Here is an 18,547-nt window from a genome sequence, read left to right as displayed (position 1 = left end):
ATGGAAGGAAGGAAGGAAGGAAGGGAGGAAACTAAACGAGAACGGGTGCCATGGTACCACGAGGATGTAAGAAAGAATAGAAAGTAAAAGGATACAAGCACAAGGAGGGCAAATGATGAGATGGTAGAGGCCAGAATGAGAGACAAGAGGGAAGAAAGAGGCTGTGGAGAGGACAGGAGTTTCATTAGTGAGATTGATTAGATGAATGGAGAAGCTAACAGCCTCTCTGCTCTTTAGCTAAATGCCATCTCTGGGCCTATCAGCACCAGCTCAAACAACAACATATAAATTAGAGAGAGTGAGTGAGAAAGAGAAAGAGTAAGATAGAGAGAGAGAGAGAGACAGAGAGAGAGAGAGAGAAAGAGAAACAAATAGTGAGCGAGCATAATCATCATCACAAAACACAGCAGTGTGCCTGCAGAGGTCTGGGATCACAAACAATAGCAAATGGCTCATCACCTCATTTCATCGCAGGAGTGTAAGCAACAGCGTGGGGATGTATTCTGTTCGTGAGTTTGCATGTGTGTGTCCGAGTGTGTGTAGGAGAGGCCCCTGATTTCATTCACTTTACTAATCTACCATATGTACTATCCGCCCCCCCCCACACACACACACACAATTACTAATGACATTCACCCATCCTGAGGGCTTCTTTCTAAAATGTTGCCTTTTACATGGAAACTTAACAAGTGTGAAATTAGAAAGGTTACCAAATAATTCACACGCGCACAATAACAAAGCGAGTGGCAGGGATTGGAGCTCAGATGGGGGGGAAGTCCTAATTGAAAAAGCTTCTTCCTTCCAGGAGTTTGCTGCCGAGAAAAGACAGCACAATAAGGTAATTAAAAAAGGACTGTGTGATGCGCTACGGTTTATCTCAGGATTGTCACACATTGACTGATAGGAATTTACATAAACAAATCATATTTTCTGCCTTATTAACTGCATGTGGGAATGGGCTTGTGTTTGTAGAGTATCAGAAGGGGAGCAAAGTACTAAGAACTACAATTACCGTATAAAATAGTCCCATGCATTTCATCTTTTAGTTCTGTGTCAGTAAACACCCATCCTGCTGAAGTGTCAAGGAGTACAACTGCTGATATATCAGGGCTAACTGCTGTTCAATTGGCTTAATGCAACATGTCATTAACCATTTCCTTTACTGGTCTTCCTAAAAGGGTAAAAATCCTGCTTCTGTGATTTACAGTTGATAAGGTCGATCCTAATATTAGAATTGTAATCCTTTGTAGGCAAAATATAACAATATAGGTCACATATATTTTTTCCCCCTGTGCAGCAGTGTGCATATGCTGCCTTCAAATGGGGTCGTGTTTACAGAGTTCAGGAAAAGAGTCCATATGAACGCCTTCCTCTTGGGGTATTCACAACTTCGGACCTTGACAATTTTTGGAGAGCTCCAAGACCCCGTCGCGACACACTTGCTGACATTTTCAGAAATGGCAGAGGATCTAGAAATGCATTTTTCGTTGGATGGTCATTTATTATATTGTAATTTTAGTTGTATAGACTTCTTTTTCGTAATGTAGTAATAGGTCTGAGGAAAATGTTGATGTTCACAACTGCCTCATCTTTTATTATGCCTTTGCAATTCCTACATTATGTTACGTGCCTGCAAGCTTACAAAATTGTTAGCATGTGTGGCTTCCAGTTGCTGTCCCTGTTGCCATCCAGCGATGATCTCAAGACTTTAACACTTTAACACCAAACAAACTGCACATGACTTCCCATGTTGCAATGGTGAGCTCATGAGTTCAATTTGAGAGCAGCAATGGACTCCTTTTACAGAAGATATACTGACTTATTAAATCAGGAAATACAAAGTGTGAATAAGAGATCACAATCTGCAACTATGAAACTATCTCAGCTAAAACTAATGAACCAAACATTAATGTTATTGATATAATTTGTGCCTTTCTTGTTTTGGTCAAAGTGTCTGCCATGAAAAGTTTCAACCTTACTGATTATAGTCCCCTGCACTCTCTTGAAATATCATTGTTCCACATTTTCCACCATAATCCCTGCTTTCTTATCAACACTGTTTATACAGTGTTATACACATTACACTGTTTGACCCTCCTTGTCTATCTGCCATTTGACTGGTCTCAGTCTGTCAACCTTGTAATTTCTGCAACTTTTAGAAACTAGCCAGCTCACCCACTTTAAGCACAGACTGACCTTTTGTTTACAACTATTCCTCTCACTGTCAGCTTGTACAATCAAGTGTTTGAGGAGTGACGGTCATTTTGAACAGACCCGTTGCTTCCATCCAAGAATTTGGCTCATGAGAAATGGTGTTTATTAAAGCCTGCTGCCAATGATTAAAATAAAGAACAATTAAATAAATATCATCTTTGTTTCCCCCCTGTGGACAAATGGAGTGGATTTAATGGCAGACTGTTGAAGAATTTGTGTTAACATAACCTTGCATTAGAATCAGAACCCAAAGGTTCACTTTAGCTTTCTATAAGCTATGAAATTATTATCTGTATTTTTCAAGAATATGGTTAATTTTGGAGCTGCATCGGCTGGGTGGGAGGCAGGGGATATACTCTAACAGCTGCTGGGAGGCACACACAGTCACCAGCAGACTGACTCTCTCCAGCTATCTTCACCTTTCCTCATCCCCCCCCTCATCATTTTCACTCTGGATGGAGCACAGTTTGCTCTATTAAATCTGTAATGATATGCAAATGAGATGCAAATCCCTCCCAGAGCAGTGGACTGCTGGAGGGAGCTATCTGATGTCAGCGTTCAAGAGAGAACCACTGCCTCAGGAAGAAAGAAAGGAGAAAGTGTGTGCGTGTGTCTTAAGAGTGTATGCGTGTGTGTGTGTGTATGTGTGTGTGTGTGTGTGTAAGTGTAAGAGAGAGTGGAAAAAGGCAGAGCTAGCTGTTGAATAGGGGCTCGGGCATTGATTGCAGCTGTAGAAAAATGTTTTTGATTTATCTTGGACACATGAGCAGAATAGGACCTTCAGTATCACCGCGTGGCAGAAAAACTCAGTCGAAGAAAAATAATACCCTCAATCTGTCCTCTGTACCGCTCCAGACAGGAGGCAGGGAGAGGGAGAGAAGGAGGGAGGCAAAGACAGAAAGGAACCAGAGAAATGGGAGAAAAAAGATGGAGATTGGGAGGGGGAGTCAAGGAGAGGCTGATGCAGCCATGGCTGTTGACAAGAGAAAAATACACCTTTCACATAGAAATAAAGCTTCACCTCCCTCACTGCTGCATTCCCTCTGACATAGCAACTCATCTGGCCTCGCCTCGCTCAAACTGCAGAGAGAGAGGGGAGGAGGGGGGAGCGAAAGGCATGAAAAAAAAGAGAAGGAAACTACATCAATCTGCTTTTCTGACATCAGCGGTGAAACTACAGTGGTGTGAAAAAGTGTTTGCCCCCTTCCTGATTTCTTATTTTTTTTGCATGTCTGTCACACTTAAATGTTTCAGATCATCAAACAAATTTAAATATTAGTCAAAGATAACACAAGTAAACACAAAATGCAGTTTTTAAATGAAGGTTTTTATTATTAAGGGAGAAAAAAAATCCAAACCCACATGGCCTTGTGTGAAAAAGTGTTTGCCCCCTAAACCTAATAACTGGTTGGGCCACCCTTAGCAGCAACAACTGCAATCAAGCGTTTGCGATAACTTGCAATGAGTCTTTTACAGCGCTGTGGAGGAATTTTGGCCCACTCATCTTTGTAGAGTTGTTGTAATTCAGCCACATTGGAGGCTTTTCCAGCACAAACCACCGTTTTAAGGTCATGCCACAGCATCTCAATAGGATTCAGGTCAGGACTTTGACTAGGCCACTCCAAAGTCTTCATTTTGTTTTTCTTCAGCCATTCAGAGGTGGACTTGCTGGCGTGTTTTGGATCATTGTCCTGCTGCAGAACCCAAGTTGGCTTCAGCTTGAGGTCACGAACAGACGGCCGGACATTCTCCTTCAGGATTTTTTTGGTAGACAGTAGAATTCATGGTTCCATTTATCACAGCAAGTCTTCCAGGTCCTGAAGCAGCAAAACAGCCTCAGACCATCACACTACCACCACCATATTTTACTGTTGGTATGATGTTCTTTTTCTGAAATGCGGTGTTACTTTTACACCAGATGTAACGGGACACACACCTTCCAAAAAGTTCAACTTTTGTCTCGTCAGTCCACAGAGTATTTTCCCAAAAGTCTTGGGGATCATCAAGTTGTTTTCTGGAAAAAAATGAGACGAGCCTTAATGTTCTTTTTGCTCAGCGGTGGTTTTCGTCTTGGAACTCTGTCATGCAGGCCATTTCTGCCGAGTCTCTTTCTTATGGTGGAGTCATGAACACTGACCTTAACTGAGGCAAGTGAGGCCTGCAGTTCTTTGGGTGTTGTTGTGGGGTCTTTTGTGACCTCTCGGATGAGTCGTCACTGCGCTCTTGGGGTAATTTTGGTCGGCCGGCCGCTCCTGGGAAGGTTCACCGCTGTTCCATGTTTTCTCCATTTGTGGATAATGGCTCTCACTGTGGTTCGCTGGAGTCCCAAAGCTTTAGAAATGGCTTTACAACCTTTTCCAGACTGATAGATCTCAATTACTTTCTTTCTCATTTGTTCCTGAATTTCTTCGGATCTCAGCATGATGTCTAGCTTTTGAGGATCTTCTGGTCTACTTCACTTTGTCAGGCAGGTCCTATTTAAGTGATTTCTTGATTGAGAACAGGTGTGGCAGTAATCAGGCCTGGGTGTGGCTAGAGAAATTGAACTCAGGTGTGATAAACCACAGTTAAGTTATGTTTTAACAGGAGGGGGCAAACACTTTTTCACACAGGGCTATGTGGGTTTGGATTTTTTTTTTTCTCCCTTAATAATAAAAACCTTCATTTAAAAACTGCATTTTGTGTTTACTTGTGTTATCTTTGACTAATATTTAAATTTGTTTGATGATCTGAAACATTTAAGTGTGACAGACATGCAAAAAAAATTGGAAATCAGGAAGGGGGCAAACACTTTTTCACGCCACTGTATGTCTGTAGTTTATTTCTTTCGCGCATGCACGCACACACCTTGTTCCCTCAACATGTACGGTGCTCCATTGCACATGGACCTACTGCGTCTACGTTTGTCAGACATACACACCTTGAGCCAGGCTCTTGGCATCGGTCTTGTGCATGTGCTCTCCTTCATCCAACTCTGTCCGACTGTCAACCTTTTTTTTTTTCCTTCGTCCTAATTCAAGCTCAGCTGAGGCTTCGAGATAAATGCATAAAGTTGGAGCTGGGTACAAAATGCAGTGCCCATTTCTCTCATCTTTGCTCAGTTTCTACAAACAAACACACCAGGGACCATGAGATGGTCATAAACCTGCGCTATTTTTAGCTGAAAACAAAGATAGCAAGTCAAAGCTCCCCAAATTCCACCAGGACTGTAACACTGTAGGTTGTAAGCTTCACTGACCCACTGTGCATGTGAAAGTTGATGCTTTTGGAACTGGCAGCCATTCATTAGCACCTCACCAGCTTCCTGCACTTAACAAAAATAACACTGCACCAGTCAACCAATGAAATCAGAGGTGTGACATCCTGGATAGGCTGGAGATATTACAGCCACATACTCAATATTCATTTCATTGACTATTTGTTCCCCACTGAAATATACAACCTAGACAGACTGGTACTTTTCAGTAATGCCCTGATTCATTACAGGCTACTATTTTGCATTTGTCGATAGTTGTATGTCTAATGTTCAACTATAAACTAAAAAATATTGTTGTGCTCCGTTTGTATAGTTAATCTATATACAGACCTTAACTGTATGCTCACAGGCATGATAAAGGAGAAGTTACACCAAGTATGGTACGAGTAGTCAGGGTGATGTTTGTTTTTGAATGTAGGATCATATATTTCTTTCAAGACCTTAAAAATGGAAATCACATTTACTTCTCTGTCTTCCGACTCACAACTGTCCCACGGTCATTATGGCCACAGCACTAAGTCCAGGTGCAGCGCACACAACTCTTAGACCGGTATGTGGCTAAAAATGTGTTTGAAAAGTCTGAAATAAGGTGTTCCATAGTAAGATTGAGCTACCAAAGTTAAACCTTAGAAATTTTAGGGTGGGCCGCCCAAGCAGAGCCTATGAATGAGATTGGCTCACTGATGAAATTTCCTCCTACATAAATGTCGCAAAAATATGTTTTAAAATAAAAAGTGCGGAGGTAGCCTCAGTATTACAATTTGGCACCAGATGACAAGGCCTTTTTCTGTAATAGAATGTATTGAAGCAATTTGGTCAATGCCGTAAAAGTATCAAAATTTGGTATTCAGACCTACACAGCACTATAGTGTATCAAAGCCATACCGTACCAGCAGCTCATCCTCCATCATCTCAGACCCACATCCGCCTCTCTCTTCCTCCCCTCATAAATATTCAGTATCTCTGATGCAAAGAAAGGGTTTGTATGGATGTTAATTATTCTATTCCCCACTGACAAGAATTTAAACAGTATAAGTGGGGTCACGAGGCAGCCAATCAGTTCTTAAACAGACTGAAATCATGTTGGTAGATCAACAGGGTGGCAGTAGTAAAAGCAGGGGAAGTCAAGTGACTGCTGAGAGAATTAGCAGTGATGCTAGCTCGGGGGTACATATCAGCAAATATTAGCACCAGCAGTAGGGAATGGACAGTGAAGGACGTGGAGAAAGTGTGCGTGTGTATTCAGCTCATTTAACATCTTAAATGAAGCATTTTGTTTTGGACAAAACATTTTTTGTTGAGTGTTAATAGCTATTGATTGGTTAAGTAATTTAGTAATGGTAATTGTGTCTATGATGCTGATTGTGATGATAAGTGTGGCACTGAGCCAAAAATAGTAATACTGAAGCCCTATATATATATATATATATATACTAAGGGGTTGGCAAAGAAATAATATATTAATCATGACAAATTAGCTTGTGCTTGTGTCATATTTTCAGCATTAATGCAGAGATACAGCTGAGGGTGAAATACTGATCACTTTATTCTCAACGTACCTGTTTGGTATAAGTGCCTTCGTTATCAAATCTTGTAAGGAATAGTTGTATATTCGAGGCACATAATCTGCTGCGCTACATTGCACTGCATTGCAACGGACAAGTCACAGAGCCAGAACGGTGCTGTCAGACATGACATCGCAGACAGCACAAAATGCAAAATACAGAACCACTGTACGAGTACACAGTTTCACAAACACACCAACATCCATAAACATAAGTGTAGACAGCTGATAACTGGAACTATTGTGTGTAGCAAAAACTCTTTGCTTCACTTTAGTACTGCGCTATATACTGAAATTACATTTCATATATTTCTGTATTGGCAAGGTAATGCTCCATAATGAGTTTGTGATTCTACAATTATAAACTAAATATGCGAAAACACTCACTCGACAGGGTCTCACTGAGTTCAAACACTGAAAACAGAGTAAGACAATGAAATAACACTCCAGTATCACACTTTTAATGACACATCTAATGTTGCCCTGTTCCTCCCTCTCTTTTATTTCCACTCTCCCCTATCAGCAGTAATGAAAACCCATTAAAATGCTTTGGACTGCGGGCTCTTCCTTTTTTCTGGGAGGATAAAAAAGCTGCACCACTGTGAGGTAGTCCCAGGGTCCATGGTCGAGTGAGCTGCACTCAGACACCTGCTGCTCATTATCCGCAACAGGGAAAGGTGACCACTTCAATCAAGATATTAAGCAAGGAGATGAAATGGACGGAGAGGAGAGGAGAGGAGAGGAGAGGAGAGGAGAGGAGAGGAGAGGAGAGGAGAGGAGAGGAGAGGAGAGGAGAGGATTGAGTGTTATTCTTTGGCTTTACGCCCAGATGTAGTGTTGTGTCCCTCAACCTTCGCATGGCTGCAAATTTCCCAGAGCTCAGGTGTGTGTGCGGGCCTCTGCCCTGTCCACCTGACATCTCTTAACAGTAATAATGTATTCCCTCCTATTAATATGTTATGGATCACAGAGTATATTATCAATCCACCAGCTCAGCCATATTGTTACCCCGGTCCGCTTCGGTTACTGCTTTCTCACTGAGGACTCTCCCATTTAAAACTCCTGATAGACATCCCTTATATTAGAAAGCTCCTCTCTCTTTCTCCCTTTACCTTGTTCCTGTCTTGACGTGGATCTGCACAGTATATTGCTCCCCTATCCTCTTACATTCCCACTCAATGTATATTAATACTATATGAGCCTGCAAGGAGTTCACAAAAAAACGATTAATGAATCAAAATATAGGACATTTTTCAATGGTAAAGATTTACTGTTTCCAGCTGATCAAATGGAAGGATCTAGTGCTTTTCTTTGTTTTTTTTTAAATAATTTTTGATTGAATATCTTTGTTTTATTGACTGCAGTTTGGACAAGACAGCAACATAAAGACATCACTTTGAGTTCTGGATTGTTGTTTCATAGACTGAACAGTTAATTGGAAGGAAATTTCATTAAGTGTCAAAAGCATTGTTAAATTAAAATGTTTAATCCAAAAGATACAGTTTATTTAACGTTTATACTAATCAACCAGTGCATCATACCGGTCATGACATATGCCTCAGAAACATGGACACTGACAACTAAAATGGAAAAGAAACTCTCCTCAGCTCAACACAATATGGAACGCAGCATACTAAATATCACATACAAAGATAGAAAAACAAACAGGTGGATAAGGGAACAAACTAAAGTGGAAGACATCAAGGAAACCATCAAAAACAGAAAGTGGACTTGGGCAGGTCATTTGGCCAGGCGAACAGATGGAAGATGGAGTACAGAAATCACTACATGGACACCAATAGAAGGTAAATGAACTAGAGGAAGACAGCGGAAGAGATGGCGAGATGAAATCCAACACTACTGGGGCACCGCCAACTGGTATAATTTCGCAAGGGACATAAAAGTTGTGGAAACTCCATGTTGAGGCCTTCGTCCTGCAGTGGACTGACAACGGCTGAACATGATGATACTAATCTTTGGCCAAACACCTGTTGGAGTTGCATGCACTGCAGGATCTGGAGGCTTCTCTGTGCGCCGACGGCTAGCGAGCGCCGACAGATCGCTAGCTGTAGCTTGCATGTGAAGCGCTTAGGGGAGATGTGTAAATGGTGGTGTAGCAGGACTGATGTAGCTCCCAGTTATTGAGGCTTTTATTTGACATGGCTGTCCACTCCCCCTGGTATCACTCCCTCCCGTGCACCTACCTGCCTTTCCATATAAGGAAAACGCCAACAGGTTGGCGAGTAATTGGCATCTCTGCACCCCCTTTAAACAGCCAGCTGATCACTGACAGGGAGAGCTGTCATTCTGAGATCTGTCTGTCGGTTGTCGGGATTGCACCAGGAGTCCCCAAAATGTAGCCCACCGGCAGAAAGGAGGACGTGTGGATAATCCCTCTGAGAGGTATGACCTGAGCACGCAGCGCGCAATCAAAGTATCAAATGTTTATGGTTTACTAAAATACAATCTTAATTATGAATGCCAGGTACCAATAGCCCCCGCATTAAGTTGATTGGCAGTTGAGGGAGACAAAAGATCCCATCGGAAGAGGTATGCGCACAAAATCATTTATTATTTGAATTTACTGTGATCAGATGCAGAAATTACAAGCTTTTGTTACGGCACAGGTGAACAGCACTGTGGCTTCTACGCTGGCTGATCATACTGGAGGACAGTTTACTCCTGTTTTGCTTAGGGCTATTAATCGCAACCTTTTTAATCCATAAATTTAGCATTTCCATGTTTTAGCATCACAATCTGTAATTGTTTCATTCATTAAAGGGCATTGTCTTGTTCGATGTATTTCACTGTGTTAAAAAGATTTTAATGCTGGTTCTGCGCTTCCTTTGTTGAGCACCTGGCGGATGTGTTGGGGGCCGGCCAGTTAGTTTGCGGGCTACTGCATGAGGAGAGTGCGCAGCACCGGGGTGGTTGTTTGCTCTGTGTGTGTGTGTGTGTGTGTTGTTTTTACAATGGATGTCATAAAACTGGGACAGAAAAAGTATTGTTCAGGAACTGGTATCAAAGTCAAGGTATTGGTACTGATATCGCACATTTTTTAATGATATCCATGCACTACAGTTTATAGACAAATTGATTGAGAAAATAATCAGCAGGTTAATCAATACAATAATAAGGGTTAGTTGCAGCCCTACATTCATTATTTATCAGCACCAACAAAATCATAAAAAAGAGAAAAATGTTGGTCTAAAAATAATTGCTGTAAGTGTAGATATTGCCTTTCCTCAAAGACGATACTGTGTGTGTTTACCGACAAAATGAACCGTGCCATACTCCATCACCATAATTGATGTTTAAGTTTTTGCTGCATTGCATTTCACTTACAACAGTGTCTTGGATCAGTCTGGGGGAAAAACAGTGACTGTGCACTTTGTTGCTGCACCCACATTATTTCTGAACTTGTCTCTCGGAGGGAGGCCAACCTGCTCTGTTGCAAAGGGGCTTTGTTTAACTTTACAGTAGCTTTCTATAGCACAAAATGTCCCGAGTTCAATTTATTCAACTTCCAACAAGTACACAGAAACCGTGATTAGACAACAATACAATTTAAAAAAAGATAAATAAGTCGTGGAAACTGACAATATGTCCAGACATTCAGCAGCACTTATAACCAAGCTGCCAGACAGCAACAGTGTCACTCACACACGCACGCACGCGTCCACGCACCCAAAAATACGTAGCAGAGCCCATGACATTCATAAGAGGAAATGAAAAAGAGAATTGTCCTGTCCTGGGCACAGGCATGCAAGACAGTGATTGTGTTGAGTCAATGTGATTACCTGGTAGTCACTCTGGAGGCAAACGCTGCTCACTTATCACAGTGTTATTATTCCCAAACTAATATCACAGCCTGCCAATCACTTACAATGCATTTCTTAACCACATGCTGCCTAGTGTGGTGGTACACACATACTGGAGGAGAGGCATACACACACAGAAGTACATCGAGACAGTAACACTACCACGTAGCTCTACACTCACGTTTACACATGTAGAGAAGTCAACAAATGCACACAGAATGAATGACTGAATATACACACACACACACGCACACACACACGCACGCACGCACACACACCACACGCACGTACGCACACACACACATACACTAAACCAAACAGACTGCAAGCCAGCAGCAGACATTCACACACACACACACACACACACACACACACACACACACACACACACACACACACACACACACACACACACACACACACACACACACACAGAAGTACACTGAGACAGTAACACTCCTACATAGATCTACACTCACGTTTACACATGTAGAGAAGTCATCAAATGCACACACAATGAATGACTGAATATACACACACGGACACACTTAACCAAACAGGCTACAAGCCAGCAGCAGACATTGACACACACAGACTTCCTCAGAGGGCCCCACGGCGAGGGGAATCGTCCTCTTTATCTGAAGTAGAGAGGAAGCCCATTGGCCAAATTAGATTGTGCCATTTACTGACGGAGTTCAGCATCAATCTGCAGCACTGTGCCGTGATTCGCAGTGACCTTGGCCTATCACAGCGCAGCGTCTGGGAATGCTCAGAGAGGCTCTTAATCAGACCTGGAGGACATGAGGCCTATGATGACATTACTCAGCTTTTATCTCTCTACACACGTCCCTCTGTTTCTCTGTGTCTGTCTTCCAATCTGCCCTTCTCCTCTTCCATTCACTCTCTCGTAGCTCCGGGGAGAGGAGGTGGCTCCACAGCTCAAATGGATGCTTACTTAACCCGACCTCTGGATGTAATCCATGTTCATTGATCCAATTCTGCGCCGACAGTTGGCCCTCACGATGCTGACCAAACACACAAAACATGGCCCTTTTGTATCAAACGTGACCCGTTTTCACTCACTCTACTCAACAGGTACTTCAACAGGTCAGTTTCTGCATCTCTGATTGCATTCGGGCATCCATCCTCGTGCAATGCACACTTATCCCCTAAACAATATCCACTCATCCTCATTCCAGAGCTACTGCAGTTCTGATGTGAATGATGAGATTGGGCTGAGATGGAGATAAATGAGCCTTCATTACAGCCATGATAGCACCAAGCAGCACCAGAGAGAGGGATGAGAGGAAGAAACGCTCTCCTCCTTTCTTTCCCTCCGTCCCTCATTTACCATGTCCAAGGGTTCTTAACGCAGAAAGGACACAAAAGGACAATGTACATAGTGCGGGCATTTAATAAATATGTGCATTTATATAGCCTGCACTTATATATACATACACACACGCACACACACCACATCAAAGAAATATGTGCATTTATATTGCTCATTCACACACACACATCTACAGAGTGCTTGGAACCAAACTCCAGGCTGTATAGAAAACACCTACATAGATAATGGAATTCTCTGTCAGGATCTATCAAGGAAAAGCTTTTACCTCCACACGGATAACACTTATCTGGAAACATACACACACATTTGTGCACACATAACTTTCTCAGTCCCAGAGCCGCAATGACTGCCAAATGAATACAGTAAAAGCATACCGTTTTAGGTGCATTTGGCCCATCTGATGATTGAAAGAGATTTGTAAAATCAAAGACATAAAGAGCCTGTCTCATTGTTGGCAGACGGTGGAGGGAGAGTGTAATTGGATTTTTCCCCTCTAGGTTTAACAGATGATGTTCTGCTGTGCGGAGGCTAGAAAGTTATGAGTGCGGCACTGCACCTGTACACACATTCAAACACACTCGTATACAGCATATGTACAGCAAACAATGTGGTATTACAATTGCCACTGTGATACAGTAGACCTTATTTCCACAAAAAAAAGTAATATTACCACTCATATCCACTCTATAGCAGTGCCCCTATTCACAGTCAATATTCTGTGCTATAGCAATACAGAAGCAAGACCAGAATTTCAAGAACTTCAAGTCGAGCAAAAACCAGCATGTGTGTATGTGTGAGTGTACAATATATGTGTGTATGAGCCTGCTGCCGAGTCACACAGGGTCCAGAATGAATTGGCCTGACTTAGGCTTAATTCTCAGTTGGTCAATGCCTTGATGTTACCTCAGGAAGATATGATGTGATGTCATGGGAAAAAGGTAACCATACAACAGAGAGAGAGAGAGAGAGAGAGAGAAAGAGAGAGAGAGAGAGAGAGAGAGAGAGAGAGAGAGACCGACCACTCTGACAGCATGCAACCCAAACCCTGACTTGACTCACAAACACACAGTATATTTTCTTCTTTGGCTGTCAAACAAACCAATGCCCACAAACATGTAGACACACCAGCATTCAGAGGCACTCAATTGGCTCAAAGCCATCGTAATGACTTGCAGGTTTCGTCTTAGACATTTTAATTGCTTTCCCATTTTCCTGTCCATTCATCCTCCCACATCCCCGTGTTCTCTACCTTGCTGTCAGTGGTACACACATTCCAGCACGACGGATTATAGACTGATGAGTGTGTCTAAAATGACTAATTTAACCTCTAGAAAATAAGAAAATCTGGTTTCCCAACATATACTAGACAGAATTCATCCTGCTGAGGTGCCCTTAAGCACACAATTTACAAACATGACAAAAGGTGATAGCAGGAAGGTTTAGCAAGAGAGCAATACCACCTGAAGCTATTCACAGTCTGCTTAAGGCTACCTCTTATCTGTCATGTAAAACAGATAGGTCATGATTTTCAAATAGTCTAATAGTTTATGCATCTATTGCCTTCTTTACAAACAATGGCCTTCATCTCAAAGATGACATCTAAATACATACTTCCCATTGGCTTTGGCCAAGGTGAGGGTTTTTAAAGTTTGATGGAATTTGTTGTCCCCAAACTTACAGTATGATTGTGTCTCTCTCTTTGTGTGTGCAAATAATAATCAAACAGTTCAAATAGTATTGTTTGCTTTAAATGCCCCTTCTGGCTGAGTATCAGTCCACCTGCTCAACGGATTTGTTTCAACCTTTGGCAAAAAAATAGTCTGTCTCGTGGCAACAAGTGCTGCATGTAGTGAGGCAGTGTGATATCCTGTAATACATACAGGCGTGGATGGACAGTACGTCACAAAACTACATGCTGCAACTTCCACCTGACCTGCAGGCCAGCTCCTCTGACCACAAACAAAGGACTCCAGCCCATCAGTGCCAGTAAAGAATACACTAATATGATGTAATCCCACACAAGGACAACATGCATTCATTGAAAGACTCAAGGAGATAAAAACACAGAGATTCTCTCAGATATCCGAGAGCACACTTGAGCAACCTTGAGGCACCGCCCAGCCCACAGTGATTGATACTCCAACACAGACATTTGTCTTGCCAAGTCCAAGTCAGTGAGAAAATACACACACAAACATGTCTGTCATCCTCGCTGAGCTCCAGCCGGCACAACATACATCTCCCTGTCTCTCCTGCTCCATCCATCTACAGTATTCTCCATTTATATTTCCTCTCGCTCTCTTCATATCAGCATCTCTATATCTAGCTTATGTGAGGATGTATTCATCTACATGTCATAGAAGAATATCTCTCTCCTGCTTATCGACTTCTCTTACAACTCCTCTCGCTCAGCTTTCTACTTCGTATTTAACTTCAACACTTGCTGTGGATTACAGTATGAAATTACATGTTGCAAAGCATTCAAGTCTGTTCCTCGAACACGTTTCACGACTTCAAGTCAAGCATCCTTCCTACTGTATCCCGCACAGCCACTGAATACAAATTCACAGCAGACTCACTCGTTCTCATCCATTTAAGTGCTGACACACACCTGATGGATCCTACGCTTGTTCCCGTTCCTCCTCCTCTGCTTTGCCACCACGCCACGAAGGTCACTCCTGGCCCGCTGTCGCTCTTCCTTTCCTTTCCTTTCCTTTCCTTTCCTCTCCTTTCCTTTCCTTTCCTTTCCTTTACTCCCCTCTTACTATGTGTGCCTCTCTTTCTCTCTCTGCTTTGGTCAGAAAGAGAGAGAATCCTTCCAGGGGCAGGAAATCCTCAGCTACAGACAGAGACACTTCAAAGAGTGCAGACCCCAGCTGCTGGTGGAACACACTGGAGTTGCCGGCTGACTGAGCAGTGGAAGTAGTGGAGGGAGGCTAACGTGGCTAGGCTATGGTCTGCACCACAGCAGCCTGACAGACACACGCACAACCAGAGAAAGGTTGGAGAGTCGCTAGCTCAAAGCTCGCCGCAGCACAGCTCAGAGTCAGCAACCTAGCCCCCCCCTCCCCGCCCAGCTCTATCTTCCTCTCACTCTGCCTCTACCCCCTCCTCTCCTCTTGCAGTTACCACATTACACCTAATAGCAGAATCCTGTCTCTCTTAACTAAAGCATACATCACTGGCATCCTCAGCTCAGTGATTCCCTTCAATCAGGCACGGAAATGTTGCAGCTGAGATGTCAGGTACACCCTCATCTTCTCACCAATGTGTTCTGTCTCTTCAACGTGAGACCATGTTTGCACACCTGGGAAAGAAAAGAAAGCTTTAAAAGCTTATTCGAGTTTCATACATATTAACATGCAACTACCAACCAACCATCTAATGTGTGTTGTCTGCAAGACCAGTTTCACTTTAGGGAAAATAATACATTTAAAGATGCAGTTAAAACAGGTTTTCATTCAAAGTGGTCACCTTTTCAAGTGAAGTGCTTTTGCCCTCTTCTTAAGTAGTGCTTGCTCGTGGTTGGAATAAAAACCTGCACAATGTTGGCTGTCGATGCCACATATTTGGCCACCCACGACTTAATGGAATCTAGTCCTGCAGGTAGTTTTGGTAATATTTCCCCAGGTTTTGAAATATCTATTTCTGGGATTTTTCGTTTCCACCCTGATAAAATGAAGGTGAATGGAGTTAGGTTAGCACTGCTCAAAGCATGGAAAAATTACATTTGACACAAATTTCACTGCTTTTTAATCAAAACAAGAAATTTCTGCCCAAAAAAACCTCATAAAACTTAACTAACATAGTATGTGTGCTTAGATACCAGAAACAGTAAATACCATGTGTTTTAGCATTTTGATTGAACACACCCTTTAATGTATAAAGGGGCATACAAATCACAGAAATGCACTTATGACAGCACGTGAGACAGAATTGTAAGAGGGACAGAGGTATGAGGATGAATCCAAATCCACCACCTTCACTATTTATCATTTAATGTATTCATCCTCTCCAAACCTAATGCCCTGACAAAGACAGGCTTATTCAGCCCTCCCTAACACTCAGATTAGCCCCAGACAGACTACACACACACACACACACACACACACACACACACACACACACACGCACGCACGCACGCACGCACGCACGCACGCACGCACACACGCGCACCGAGGAGAGGGAAGAGATGAACGCATAAACAGTGGGAAGGGAACTCAAGTGGAGCGTCGCCCATTGGGAGAAGAGAGCAACCCAGGAAATAGAAGAGACTGCAGTAACTGTATCAGACAGGCTTATGTTGGAAAATCATTAACTGAAATCCTAACATGATCCAAAAGTTGAGATGAGGGCTGGGCGATGTGGCCACAAGAGCACTAAACACATTTGATACAATTAATGAGGGAGGAAAGGCATTCAGTCAACCTAAACGATAAAGCGTTTTCAGACAAATAACACTGAATGTAAACATAACCTGTTTGTTTACAAGGAAACACCACAGCGAATCTTTTAATGTAATCCCTCCGCGCCGGCTGCAGGCGTGAGTGGACGCACCACGTTTTCAGGTATTCCGTCCGTCTGTTCCAGGCTCGTGAACACAACACGTATCTTTAAATTTAGCACCAACATTCACTTGGTCCCAAGGATGAACTGATCAGATTGTGAGAGTCAGAGGTCACTGAACTCGCATTTCTACCGTGCTCATAAACGTGATATCTCAGGAATGCCTACAGTCTGGACAGACATGTATACTAACTGAACATTGACTAGTGAACAGTAAGGGCGATGATTCTAGTAATTTCCTTATTTTGGTGCAACATGTGTCCGATATGTAACTCTGCTGCAGTGGCCCAATAAGGTGATTGTGCAAATGAGGGCTAACCTAAATGCAGAACAGATATTTTTATTGAGTTACTCAGTTTATCAATGTAAGGGGATTGTTTTGTTGTAATTAACAAGATTACGTTAATCACCCAGCCCAAGTAAAGATTAAGTGTTATCTGAAAAGATGAACAGCCCTTCTCTACTGTTGTTGCATTGGTATCACACAGTCTCTCCTCATGAAACACCACCAGTGGGTAAAGCCACCGTTCAAGGGGGCAGAGAGAAAATAAACTCAGAGTCTGTCACAGGGCTCCACCAGCTTGTAGAACAAACAGCTAAAAGGATATGAGAGAAAGCCTCCGCTCACTCTTCTCAAAAATGTCTTCCACCCGTCCCTTCTCTCTCTCGCTCTCTCCATCCCTCAGTCTCACTGCGCTTTCAGCCCTCGCTCTCCTCTCTCATCTGAACAAGGACGTGACCACCATCACCACTTTAAAAAAAAAAAAAAAAAAAAAAAAAAAAAAAGTCATCTCCATCCCCACTCATGGCTGTTGCTATGGCCACAGCAATAAACCTGACAGTGCTGCTTCACTCCAAACTAAACGAGTGCCTCTATAGGATGTATTGGATGTGCTTGTGTACTTACATGCTCGCTGTGTCAAATCTATGAGGAAACACACAAACATCTGGCTGATTCCTCACTGCAAACCCGATATACTGTAGTTTTCAACACATCTTTGCAGGAGGATTAACACGAGCACGGGGACATCATTTCATCCAGGAAATTAGTTTCTTCATGAATACGGTTCCCATCTACTTCCTGGTGATTAAGCTGTTATGAGGAGCCACTTGAGCAAACTATTGACAGCTGTCGAGTGTGGCCATAGGGGCAGATTGATAAGCAACTGTGTTAACTGTCATTTGACAAAGAGGAGATGGATTACATTTAGGTAATGACTGTCTGAACGGTATTTAGATGGGAATGCTGTTCCATCTCCCTGCCACTGTCATATGCTCATTAAGACCATCAGAGCATGTCATTAACATACACGCATACGCTCACTAAAGCGTATCATTAAATAGATTTAATTATCTAACTTTCTGAGTCTCTGAATAACGACAACAAGTGAACAGTGCATTCAACTTCCAAACAAATGACTCGTCAGTACATTTCTAATTAGTGCAGAGAAGAGGAAAAAGATTGGTATTAACCTGGGCTTACTCAGTCGGTGTGTGTTTAAGTGCCTGTGTGTGTGTGTGTGTGTGTGTGTGTGTGTGTGTGTGTGTGTGTGTGTGTGTATGTGTGTGTGTGTGTGTGTGTATTCATTCTCAAGTAATTATATTTCCAGGCAGTGCTGAGCAGAGAGGGGCAGGCCTATATTCCATTCGGCTTATCAGACGTGTCCAATCCTGAGGCAGATCAGATCGAACTGTAAAAGCTCATTAATTACGGATGGTTGCTGAGCGACGGAGAAAAAAGGGGGAGGAAGGCTGGAAAGGGTGAGGTGAGG

At 42.7% G+C, this 18,547-nt stretch overlaps 1 protein-coding gene across 2 annotated transcripts in view; it reads right to left on the bottom strand.

Annotated features, from left to right (window-relative positions):
- The window catches only part of dab1a (DAB adaptor protein 1a), a 213,620-nt gene extending 198,426 nt beyond the window's left edge, over nt 1–15,194 (bottom strand). For both annotated transcript variants that reach the window (XM_069150590.1, XM_069150591.1), the window contains exon 1: nt 14,821–15,194. The gene's annotated coding sequence lies outside the window, so the exon portion shown is untranslated. The remainder of the gene's footprint in view (nt 1–14,820) is intronic.
- Nucleotides 15,195–18,547: the final 3,353 nt, after the last annotated feature.

Source organism: Embiotoca jacksoni, unplaced genomic scaffold (genome assembly GCF_022577435.1).
Source record: "Embiotoca jacksoni isolate LCO1_2020_lvr unplaced genomic scaffold, fEmbJac1.0.p SCAF_16, whole genome shotgun sequence".
In the NCBI taxonomy this organism is placed as follows: domain Eukaryota; kingdom Metazoa; phylum Chordata; class Actinopteri; family Embiotocidae; genus Embiotoca; species Embiotoca jacksoni.
This window is presented reverse-complemented; position numbering and strand designations above follow the sequence as displayed.